Raw genomic sequence first — 12,967 nt, 5'->3', positions numbered from 1 at the left:
GCCAGAGGGGGAACAGGCAGGAGGCTGTTTATCGCTGTGAGGGGCCTCAGAGCTGCACTGTTGCCCAAGGGGTTAGGACACCCGGAGTTCCCCAGGATTCCCAGCTGCTGGGCTGTGTGTCCCGGGATTCTTCCGTCAAGCTGTGGGGTCCCTGTTCCTTTAAGACTTTCAAAAAGCATTTGCTTTTGTTTTGTCCCTGGGGCGCCAGCTGTGGGAACCCACTAGCAGGTTTTACTGTTCCATTTCCCTAGTATCCAGCACACCACGCACTGTGTGTCTGTGCTCCCAGTGCGGATGGATAGGGCTGGGTATTTAGCAGTCCTGGGCTCTCTCTCCCTCCCCACTCCGACTCCTCTCCTCCCACCCGGGAGCTGGGGTAGGGGTGGTACTCGGGTCCCACTGGGTCACAGCTTGTATCTTATCCCCTTCATGAGGCACTGGGTTCTCACAGATGTAGATGTAGCCTGGCTGTTGTCCTGTATCTTCTGGTCTCTCTTTTAAGAATAGTTGTATTTGTTGTATTTTCTAAAATATATGTGGTTTTGGAAGGAGATTTCTGCTGCCCTACTCATGCTGCCATCTTGGCTCCACCCTCTCTATTTAGGGTTTTTATGGAAGTTCCATTACATAGGAAAGATTTATTAATTATTGGTCACTGGTATTTGAACTCAATTTCCAGCCACTCACCGAAATTCCAATATTTTAATCACATGGTTAGTTTCTATGGCAACCAACCCCCATACTAAAATTTTCTATGGGCTCACCAAGAATCATTTTATTAGTATAAACTCAGGTACGGTTGAAAGTAACTTGTTGTGAGTAACAAAAGCTGCTCTATCACCCCATCACTCAGGAAATTTCAAGAGGTTCAGAAGCTGCATCAGGAATCAGGGACAAAAACCAAATATGTATTTCTTACTGTATCACGCCCCAAATCTCACATATCACACCTGAAAACAGGCCATCACCTTCTACTGTAGGTCTTCTTTCCCCAGGGCTCAGACCTAGCCTAGGACACCATGCTGAGGTCCAGACACAATACCATCCTCTCTGCTTTACCAACCCATCGATGTACTCAGTAAATCTGAATTCCGGTTTCAACTCCATTACTACACTAGTCCATTTCCAGTTTCCGGTTCTTCTTCTGCTTTCTAGGTAAATGAGAATACCCTGCTTAGCCCAGCAAGTAGACAGGACTCAAACAAGATGAGGGCAGAGGGCAAAGAAGCGGCCAGCAAGCTGTACAGAATGTTAAATTGAGAGATCACCAGCAGAGACTATACTAAGAGATGGTCACAATGCAGTAGGTGTTGGAATTCAGAAATGTCCTTTGTATGGAAGTTGGAGGGATGGGGATAGTTTAACAGGGTGGAGACATTGCAGAATGATAGCAAACAGTAGGTATCAGGACCAATACCCTGCATAGAGCAAATGGAAATATAAGCCATTGAGACAAGTGGATAAAACCAATCCTGGCTCATTCCTGAGGGTCTTGTTCCTGAAACTGAGTTTTTGATAAAGGCCTTGATACACAGTGGTTCTATAACCATATGTAAAAATTATTTTGACACACTGGGATATAGTTATTCATTAACTCAATTTATTTGGGGGACCAGCAATACACAAAGCATTGTAGATTGAGTCAGTTCTTGTTCTCAATTTATAATCCAAAGAGAGAAAATTACACAAACCAAGATACTAGACAGAATCATTGCCTCATGAATGAAACACACAAAGTTAATAGTTCAAAGGAAAAGAAAAACAAAACTATTGAAATATAATCCTATTTTACTCTCATAACCACTAAGAAAGACAAACACTATTATTTCTAGTTAACAGGTAAGGAAACAGAGGCTCAAAGATGTTTAATAAATTTCCCTGGGACAACAGCTTAAGAAGTCACAGAACTTAAAGCCCATGCTTCATTTCTCCTCCTTCCATATAAGCAGTGGTGAGCGGTGGAGGTTTCAGAGGAGAGGTAACATTCAGGTTTCAAGATTAGAAGCATTTTCCATTTAGTGTTCTCTTATTTGTCCTTTCCTATCTTGGTTTTCATTTGCTCACTACAATATTTATTTCTGCCTTTGATAATTTGGATATTTTCAAGCTTCTTGGGAAGACAGAAGCAAGAAACTTGAACTGCACCTTAACAAAAATCATCTACTCTATTTCATAAATTCTAAGATGTACATTTTTCTCCCATCTTAACATCAGTAAAATCAGGATGAGGTTTTAAAGCAATGGCATCTTACAACTACTGTTAGCCAGGTGGCATTCATGACATAGTCCTCATCGCCTGTGCAGGCCTGAAAACCTAAAGTATCAGCATCAAAACATGCAGAATGTGCATCAGTAGGTTGGATCAAAATGGCTGAAACAATAGTACCAGTCTTCACCTCTTGGAATCAAACTGTTCTTAGAAAGAGGTGATGGAATGTATGTAGCAATATTCTTGAGTGTTCAGTGTCAGCCAGCAAAGCAGCTAAAGAGCCTAGGTGCAATGAGTTTTAATTCCTTCATGTATTAGTTTAACTAGCTATACTCCCATACTCTTGAAGGCACAGAGTCACTGTTGTGTGAAAAGCCAACAACATCCATGGTTGAGTCAATAAGGCTTCAGAAGAGTTAATCTCTGAAGGTGAATAAGTTTTAGGAATACTTAACCAATTAATTTTATTTTTAATTTTCCTTTTTTGGTATGCACAAAGTAACATGATTTTTAAAAATTCCAATCAAATTTTATAGAGCTCTTTCAGTAAGTAGAAAATAAAAATTCTAAGTAAAATAAAGGCTTTTTTTTTCCAGCTCTATATCAGGGATTGTATTGTTGGTATATAAAATAATAATAAAATGATGAATTTTAGATTCAAGAGAATATAGTATTATCAATATACTGAGTTTTTCTTGCATTTTTCTTGCCAAAGATAACCTAAAGACAAAAAGAATAAGCCAACAAAAATATCTGGTATTTACCATTTTACCTGTAAATGACTTTTTGACTCAATTTTAATAGAACTGTAAAAGTTTCTTATGTTTGTGCCTTAGTGGCAGACCCCTCTTTATATACATCTAAAGACAGATCTTTTTTAAAAATTCCAAGCAACCTCTGTAGGAGTATTTCTTTGAGGGTGTGCTAGGCAGGTTTAGAACATTGCTAATTCAAATATGAGTTGGTAATTAAATATCTTTGATTCAATAAGATATGATAAGGTGTAATAATATAAGCAATATTTCTGTGTTTGGTTGAAGTGGAAAAACTAATTATAAACCCATTTGTAGTTGATTCTGAAATTCTCTCTTTAGCAGCTTTCCTTCCTACTTTTTTTCTTGAGCTACTATTTACATTACTTCCTATTCAGTGATGATGGAAGGTACAGCTCCAAAGCAGCATAAATAAGTCCTGCAAGGTTGTGCTACAGATAGCTAGAGAGACATACATAAATAAATGAATGAACAAATAAATGAACAAACAAACAAATACTTTAGAAGTATAACATAAACAAGAGTTGAATTTATTTGTGCTTGTTAAGAAAACAGTTTGGCTGATTAAGGAAATAAATGTGATTAACAGAGTGTTTAAGAAGAGACATTTTTAACATCTATTTTTTAATGTTCTCAGCATGCAACCCATGTCTAAAAGAAGAAATAAGCAAGTACAGAAATAATTACCATTATTAAAAAACAAAAATTCAACCAAGTAAATTTTAAAGATCTGTTTGGATTTTTTAATCAATTCATGAACTGGGTGGCATACCTTCTAGCAAGCAGAGGGGAGCTCCTTGAGCTGTAGAAAAGGAAAGGTTTTTAAAGGCAGAAGATTGCAGGAGGAAAATATTAGAAAAGAATGCATCGTTTTAGGCAAGGTTACCCTCCTAAGGGGAACTAAAGGGGCCTATCAGTAAGTTTTCTAGCGCAAACCAGGGAATTCTATGTTGATTGGCTAAAGGTTAGCTACCTGGGAGACTAAAACTGTAGTTAGATTAGGTATAAAGTCTTGGTTTGCTGACATGGGACTTCTAACATAACTGATTTCATTTTGAGCCAGTGGTCTTCTTTTCAACATTATATGATATAGAAGATAAAGGGCATACTCAAAAGAACTATGCAAATTTAGAGAACACTTCAACTACTTCCAAATTACCAAGATGTTTGGGGGAACAGAGCAGTTCTCTTGAAGATACAATCAAACTAGGATGGCACTGAGGGGAAAAATGGAATAGGCAATAAATATAATTAGGGAGGCAGCGTGGAGAGGAAAGTCTTAATTTTCTCTTCAAGATAAAACCAGGTTTGGTCATTTTTTTCTTTCTAATCTGTTCATGTGTCAAAACAAGGCAAAAATATATATAGCAAATTATTTGTAGTAAAAACAAGGCAAAAAAAAAGAACTATTTGTAGTGATTTTGGTGAATTTGAGCTTTTATGGTAGAGCTAACATAATTTAATTGGCCATACTCACACTATGCAAGGCAGGGTATGAGCATGTCCTACTTTGCATAGGAAAATCCCAGTTTACACATATCCCGAACTAAGCATTAATTGTGCACCTTTTCACTTTCAAAAGTAAATGCAGTTGCCCAAGCTTTAGATGAAGAAAAATAATGCCTTGCTAGACTCTGTCGCCCTCTTGTGATTAAAGCATGAAAATCCTTTACAGAAATGAGTTTTCCTTGAGGTGACACTAGGGAATTTCATGTTCTGGTACTGCTTATTCTGGAAGGAGAAACCACAAAATGTGAACATCCAAAAGGGGATCATCTACTAACTTCCCACCAAAGATCTCAGCTTTGAATTTCATGTCATCAGACTTTATCAAAGACTGCCTCCCATGGTTGCTGTTATTTTTGGACTCCAGAACCCTCTTCCCCGATTTATCAGTAATTTTAGTTCCTGGTACATGTTCAATCTCTAACACAAGTTCAGTTTACTTCTTGGTGAATTCACTACACACACAGGTGATTTTCCTGGCATGCTGGCCTCTGACTACTTCTCTCCTCCAATGCTCTCATTTTCCATCCTGCCTCACCTGTGCGCTCCCAAGTCATGCCATAGACATTGTCATTACCAGTCTTACCTTATGTATTTCACTCTTTAACCAGCATATCCTATCTTTCCACCTACTCCTTCAAGGAATCCAACTCCAACAAAACTTGACCCCCACAAGGAGCTACAATCCATTGTTTTACTAATACTTCACTATGCCTCACCCCCACTGTTCTTTTTAGTCTCCAGACCAGCTGAAATTCCAAGATAATTCAGTATAATACCCTTGCAAACTCCCTTAATGCCCTTGCTTCTATTTTGCATTGCCACTTGTTTTACAGAACCACAAACTCTAGTTAAATTCAAATCTCACCACTCTGTGCCTAGATTCCTGCAGCTAAATGTGGGTGAAAAAAACACATAAAAACACTGATTCATCTGATTTTAACTTTATGATCAAGAATCTCAATGCTGGGACCCTCAATGGTGCCCAGCAACTCACACATTTTCCTAGCCCATTCATTCTTCTGTTTTCCTATTTAAAAATGTCACTATTTCTTCTTTCTCGTCTGTCTTTTCCCATAGTTATTCTCAGTCTATCACCTTATTTACTATTTTTCTAAGAAAACTGAGTCAGTAAAAAAGACTTCTAAATTATCTCCCTCATCTGCCCACCTACCAGCATACTCTGCCTTCCCTTCTATTACTCTGGCCCAAATGAACAGTCCATGCCTCTGTATAAGGCCTAAGGCAATGCCTCCACTTTGTAGTAAATCCCCCCCTTTTCCTAACTCAGTGACAGGAATTTTCCCTTTTCTCTTCTACATCAGGTATAGATTTAGATAGTATATCTATATACCCACTGTATACTTACATACCTATATATCTGTCTATCCCTCTCTACTGAATTATTCCCAAACTTATAAACATGCTATTATTTATTTAATTTTCAACATCTCTCTTCACCTCACATCTTCCAACCACTGCTCTATTGTTCTGCTCTTTTTTATATCAAAACTCTTCAAAAGAATTCCGTAAAAGTCTAGATAGTAAATATTTTAGGCTTGTTGGGCATGCAGTTGCTTTTGCAGCCACTCCACTCTGGCACGCATAAATGATAAGTTAATGAGTGGGTGATTCATGGAGAGGAAAGAGAGGAAATGCTGATGTCCTGGGAAATGAGAAGCTGAAAAGGGGGTCCACATGGAAAGTTGAAGGGAAATATTTCTTCCTCATGCACACTCACTCCACAATCACAGATAATGCTATTGAAGTTAAACTTTCAGTTTGACTTTTGAGTATTGTCCCCAAAAAACTCCCTCGGAGTACATTTACTAATACAACCTCCAGGTGGAGCCTTTTCCTTTTTCTTTAAGCTGTTTTTATTAGTTTATTCTACAAATAGGTATTGAGCCAAGATAACTAAGTGTTAGGATACAGTTTTGAATTAGACAAAGACCATACCCTCAGAATGCTTACATTCTAGTGATGATAGATGATAAATACGTATATAAATGTGTAAATGAGGTCATTTCAGATAATGGTATGTCCTACAAGGAAATTACATAGAACAATGGGAAGCTTTCTTAAGGTGATACTATTTTAGTTGAAAATTGAATAGATAAGAATCAGCCATGCAAAGACCTGAAGCCAAAGAGTATTTTTCTTTTATTGTGGTAAAATATCCATCACAAAAAATTTACCATTTTTTTAAGAGTATAATGGCATTCAATACACTCACAGTGTTGTGCAACTCGAGTTGTTGTCTTTTTGAGTATTGTCCCCAAAAAATCCATCTCCAGAACTTTTTTCATTTTCCCAAACTGAAATGCTGTACCCTGACTATAATAACTGAAATTATTAAACAATAATTCCTTACTATCCCTTCTCCCCAGTAGCAAGCACCATTCTACTTTCTGTTTCTGTGAATTTGACTTCCATAGGTACTACTTATAAGTGGAATCATACAGTTTGTCCTTTGATAAATGACATAGTTCACTTAGCATGATGTCATCAAGGTTCATCCATGCTGTAGCATGTATCCGAATTTTTAACTTGAAATAATATTCCATTATATGCATATAGCACATTTGGTGATATTCATCTATTGATGGACATTGTTAGCACCTTTTGACCATTATATTGCTGCTATGCATATGAGTGTACAAATTTTTGAGTGCCTACTTTCAATTCTTTTGATATACACCGGAAGTGGAACTGCTGGATCGTATGGTAACTCTATGTTTCATTTTTTAGGAACTGCTAAATTGTTTTCCATAGCAGCTACACCATTTTTATATTCCTACCAGCAAAGCACAAAGGTTCCAATTGCTCCACATCCACTCCAACACTTGTTATTTTCCTTTTTTTGTTTTATTATGGCCATCCTAGTGGGTATGAAGTGGTATCTCATTGTGGTTATGATTTACATTTCCCTAATGATAAGTGATGATGAGCATCTTTTCATGTGCTTATTGGCCATTTGTTTATCTTCTTTAGAGAAATGCCTATTCAAGTCTGTTGCCCTTTTTAAAATTAGGTTGTTGGGCTTCTGTTGGTTTTGAGCTATAGGAGTTTTTTAAATATTCTAGATATTAATCCCTTATGAGACATACAATTTGCAAATATTTTCTGTCATTCTGTGGTTGTCTTTTGACACTCTTAAAAATGTCCTTTGATGCATCAAAGTTTTTAATTTTGATTAAGTCCAATTTATATAGTTTATCTTTGACTGCCTGTGATTTTGGTATCATATTAGCAAGAAATTACTGCCAAATCAATGTCATGAAAGTTTTCCCCTGTGTTTTCATTTAAGTTTTATACTTTCAGCACGTACATTTAGGTCTTTGATACAGTATAAGGGCCCAGCTTAATCTTTTGCATGTGGATATCCAGACTTCCCGGCACCATTTATTGAAAAGACTGTCTTTTCCCCATTGAATGGGTTTGGCACCCTTGTCAAAAATCATTTGGCCATATAGATGAGAGTTTATTTCTGGGCTCTCTGGTCTATTCCATTAGTCTGTATGTCTTTCTTTATACTACCACCACAAGTTTGATTACTGTAGCTTTGCTGAGGGTAGAGTTTTAAATCAGAAGTCAGCAATTTCAAAGAACTAGAGCAGGGATCACCAAAGATTTTCTGTAAAGGGACAGATAGTAAATATTTTGGGTTTCACAGGCCATGTGAACTCTGTCACAATTACTCTACCCTGCTATTATAGCACTGAAGTAGATACAGAAAATACATAATCAAATGGGTATGGCTGTGTTCCAATAAAACTTTATCTATATAAAGAATAGGTGGCAGGGTGGATTTGCTCAAGGGCAATAGTTTGATACCCCCTGGATTAGAGGTTACAGTTGGGCATTTTCAAATGCCTAAAGGAAAGCCAGTGTGATAAAAACAAAACCAGGAGGAGACATGAAGTTAGACAGATAAGCAAGGGCTAGATCACACAGAGAATAGTATACCACAAAGATGATTTAATTTATTCTCTCTCACCCATTTACTCACCAAACATCCATCAAGGACCTACTAGGAGCCAGGCACTGGGATTACATAGGAGTTAGTTGGGCTCAGTTTTCAGCCTCATGGAGCATCAATGTAGAGAAAGGGCATAAGCTACAGAGTTTTATATGCGATACCATTTTCTTTCTAAATCGTGGTATATGCTCCATTCCATCACCTGAACCATGGGACTCCTGCTCCAAGCTTTACCCCACTGCCTTATTTCAAGCCTTTATTAATTCTCTCCAGAATGACTGCAACAGTCTTCAAACAGCTCTGTGCCTCAGTCTTACCTTCTTCCAAACTAGCCTCCATAGTGCAGAAAGAGAGATTTCTAAAATACAATACTGATTGCACTTCCCAGATGCAAACTATGTTGAAGGCTTTCATCACTTGCTAGTGTTAAGTCTAAGTTCTTAGGATGACATGTACAGCCCTGTGTGATAGGTCTCAGCAACATCTGCTTTCTTTTCCCTTGGTGGGAAGTGCTAGTTGACAGCCCAACATCTACTCACACATGCTCGTAAGAACACGTTTGACTCATGATTAAACCCTAGATGATCAAAGATCATTTGATGGCTGTGTGATTTCTTGTTGTTGGAATTTCCATTATAAAGTATAATTATGAATTGAGCAAGACATCGTAATAATAAGAGCAAACACGTACAGAAATAGTCTGTGCCTGGCACTAAGTCATTTTACCCTCACAACTACCTTATGAGGGAGACAGTAAGTAGCACTGTCCCCATTTTACAGATTAGGATCACACAGGTCACACAGTTTGCATGTGTGATGGCATCAATATTCAAAACCAGAAATTCTGGCTCTTTAATCTGTGTTATTAAGCATACTAAGTCTGCACATGAAACCATAAACATGTTATTTTAACAGTGAGTGAAGCTTTGCCTGTGGGCTGAAAGTGTGGTCTCTGGGCAGCAGCATTAAGAGTGCCTGGGAGCTTATTAGCAATATAAATTCTGAGCTGGGCTCTGACCTACTGAATCAGAACCTCTGGCTTTGGGACTCAGGAAACTAAATTTGAGCAAGCTCCCCAGGTGATCTTTGGGCAGGATAAAGTTTGAGAAGCCCTGTTGTAAAACATTTATTCCTGAAGAGGAAAGGCCTTAATGGAGGCAAAGCTTAAGACAAGCATATGAAGAATTTTGACAAAATAAGTAGAAACAGGATTCTTTTTAATGCACAAAGCTACCAAATGATGAGATGAAAAGAAAACAAACCCTAATACAGAACAATACAGGTTGCCATAGGTCTTAAGAGCTTACTTGAGAGGATAAAAAAAAGCACAGGATAAACCTAAACTTAGAACAAACAGGCCTGAGTTTAAATCCAGCATACCCACTACCCAGCTGTGTGCAAATTGCTTAACTAGAGCCTCAATCAAGTGGGATAATGCATGTGACAGTGCTGGGTATGGAAGGGTAGTGTGGTGATCAAGTTTCATTCTCTGCAATAACTCTTTACGAAAGAATATATGCACTTTCTCTTCTACTCAGAAAATAGGATTTTGAGTTTTGCAGTGACTCAAGAGAACTCTTTCATGTACGCTGTAGGTGGCAGGAGACACACAGTTGGAACGAGGGTTTGCTTTGGGCTTGAAGAGAAAGAAGTGGCCTCATGGAAGAGACTTGGGTCAGATTACATGACTCTGAACTCGTTTGTAGCTTTGCAATTTCTCTCCCTAAAAAAAATTTAATTAAAACCTGGGATTGCTTAAGCCAATATTCAGCCCCATATGCTCTAACTACCCACCAGCAGGTTGCTGTCCTGTGGGCTGTGTACAGTAGCTTCTTGTTTGATTGGTCAATGTTTGTGCCACATAGTTGTTAAATTTTTAAATAATATGTCCAGTTATACCCCATAATAGAAAGGAATGTTATTTGAAGCTTATTTCTAACAGAAGCAATTCCTCTTTCTCCGAGATGGTTTAATGGGTTCATGCTGCATCTCACCAGGCCTGTTCAACCCTCTGACCTTTGATTCCATTGCATAGTCCTTGACTTAAAGATAATAGTTCCAGCATGTTCCTTAAAACAACACAACTTCTGTCTCAAGGACATTTCTCCAGCTGAGAAAGACAGAAGCTACCGCACTAGAAGAACCACTATGCATGTGTGGCGAATAGTTCTATTCTAGGCTAAGGGTTCTCTTACTAATTTTGTGAAGCTGTGATTCTCTGACCACCACTCCCCTTTCTTTCCCCTTTTTTCTCCCATTGCTATTTTCTCCCCTCAACTAGGCACAGAATAGGTACACTGTCTGTCTACTCATTTTTATTCTCTTGGCTTTTTTCCTTCATTTGGATTAAAAGTGACTTTCAGGTAAATATGTATCATTTAGGATAGGGAGCTGCTCAGTTTAAAGGTCTCTCACAAGAAGATAAAACATTTTTTATATTCCTTACTTGAACTGACTTTAAACCATGTAATAGGGTCATCTGCCTTACAATAATCACCTCCAAATGATAGGAGAAAGACACCAGTTATTTTTCTAGCATGCATACTTTTTGATTGAAGCTGAAATGTTCATAGTGACCATTAGCTACAACAACTGAGAAGTGACATGGACTCTTAATCTCCCAAATTAAACAATTATAGAAAGATTTCTGGCTCTGCTCAAAGTGGTCTGTGCAATCTAAGGAGCAGTCCAACATCCTCTCTTACTTGGGATGATTTGGCTTACCACATCTAGGACCTATTTAACAGAAACCTCAAAACTTAGACATCCATCAAAGCCAGTACAGCTAGAGCAAGGATGGTGTCTAATTTTTTTCTCAGGTGCTCTACATAACTCATGTGCTCATTCAGATACCTTTATTCCATGTGCTCATTCAGATACCCAACCCTATCTCCAGAAAAACAAAAAACCTAGAGGGTTTAAGTTTAAGCTCTTGTTACTCAAGGTGTGGGTCACAGACCAGCAATGCTGAGACTGCCTGGGAGCTTGTTAGAAATGCAAAATCTCAGGCCCACACCATAACCACTGAATTCTGCTGCTTTTTAACAAGATGTCTAGGTGATTCAAACTCATATTAAAAGTATGAGAAATAATGGTTTAAGTAACACATTTGTTAAAGCACACACCCAAAAAAAAAAAAATCAAGATTCTCTATTCAGTATGTACATTTGGAAAAACAAAAACAGACAAACTCACCTCAATTATACTGTATGATGTTGGAAGGAAAGCAGCCCAACCTTGGTAGAGGCAGAAGTGTTACTTAGATTTTTCACTTGCAGATTTTCCTTTAGAGACTTCAACTTTTATCCATGTCCCTTAAAGTCTAGGAACCTCCCTTTGCCAGTCCTCAGGGGACAAAAGAATTGAAAGAAACTTACCAGCCCAGGCAAGGTCTCGCAAGTAGCAGAGAGACAGGCTTTCCAAATAAACTAGCTTTGAGGAAATGTCCAGGGTGAAACTAACAGTTCTCATATCCCCTTGGATTCCTCTCTTCTCCACCTTTAGCTTGTTATTGCCCCCATTTCTTTCTCGACCACTGGGATGCACAATGAAAACTTAATGTCTCCAATCAGTCTGGGATCATTTTTCTGGCATTCCTGGCAAAGGGATAGGAAAAGAAGAAAATTCACATGTCAGAGAGGTATTTTTATATCTTTCTCTTTGTGCAGTAGAATCCTGATGGCCGCACCTCAGAAGCTAACAACTTCAGGAAGGATAAAAACCAATTCTTGCAAATTGTTTTGCTCTATGTAAACTTCCGGTCTTTTGCTAGCTCTGACGTTTCACTGGGGGTCTTTTTTCATAGGCCCTGCCTTCTAGCAAAAAACTGCAAGAGGAAGACAACACAGATTTGGAAAGAAAGTGAAAGAAACCCAAGCAAAAGCAGTGTTAGGTTTCAGTGCGTACACCCACCAGGGAGTGCAAGGGGAGAGACAAGCTGTGATTGGAACATGCTATCCTTCTAATGTTTTCCTTTTCTAAGCCAGAAATATAATAGGAAGTTAAGACTGTATTAAATAGGCATTTCATATTCTAAAAGCATGATGATGTCAAATAAAATTATGTGACCTTTACCAAGAACTTCTGGTCCTATTCTTTACTAGGTTGGACAAATTTTGTCAGCCCAGCCTCGCCAACTATAAAATGCTGATAACAATACTGCCTTCCTTACGTTGTTGGCATGACAGTATCTTGAGATAAGTGAAATGCCAATTACTGAACTTGCCATGTGGTAAGTTCTCTTTATATTTAAGTCACTGTCCTGATTCTTCTCTCTGTTGTGCATCCCTAAGCACAAATCAAGCATTTGGTAAATATTTAAATGAAATGAAAGTTTTAAAAAACTTGATGTTAAAAAATGTCATGTATTTTTTTACTTTTTTATTTCAGTAAAATACATGTAACAAAGTCTGTCCTTTTAGCCATTTTTAAAATTAAAGTATCACTGAGAGATTAAAGATGGTGTGAGAGGTGAGACAGAGGCTTCCTCCTAAAACT

General features: G+C 38.0%; 1 protein-coding gene across 11 annotated transcripts in view; it reads right to left on the bottom strand.

The window, feature by feature from the left end:
- Positions 1-12,967, bottom strand: part of ABCG2 (ATP binding cassette subfamily G member 2 (JR blood group)) — a 205,436-nt gene that overhangs the window by 168,757 nt on the left and 23,712 nt on the right. For 6 of the 11 annotated variants that reach the window (XR_012131669.1, XR_012131673.1, XR_012131670.1 and 3 more), the window contains exon 1: positions 11,666-12,293. The gene's annotated coding sequence lies outside the window, so the exon portion shown is untranslated. Of the gene's footprint in view, positions 1-11,665; positions 12,294-12,967 lie in introns of those variants that run through there. The other 5 variants (XM_017649383.3, XM_017649384.3, XM_037021132.2 and 2 more) reach the window with 5 other exon arrangements.

Source organism: Manis javanica, chromosome 5 (genome assembly GCF_040802235.1).
Source record: "Manis javanica isolate MJ-LG chromosome 5, MJ_LKY, whole genome shotgun sequence".
Lineage (NCBI taxonomy): Eukaryota > Metazoa > Chordata > Mammalia > Pholidota > Manidae > Manis > Manis javanica.
The sequence above is the reverse complement of the archived record's forward strand: the minus strand, read 5'-3'. Positions and strand labels throughout refer to the sequence as shown.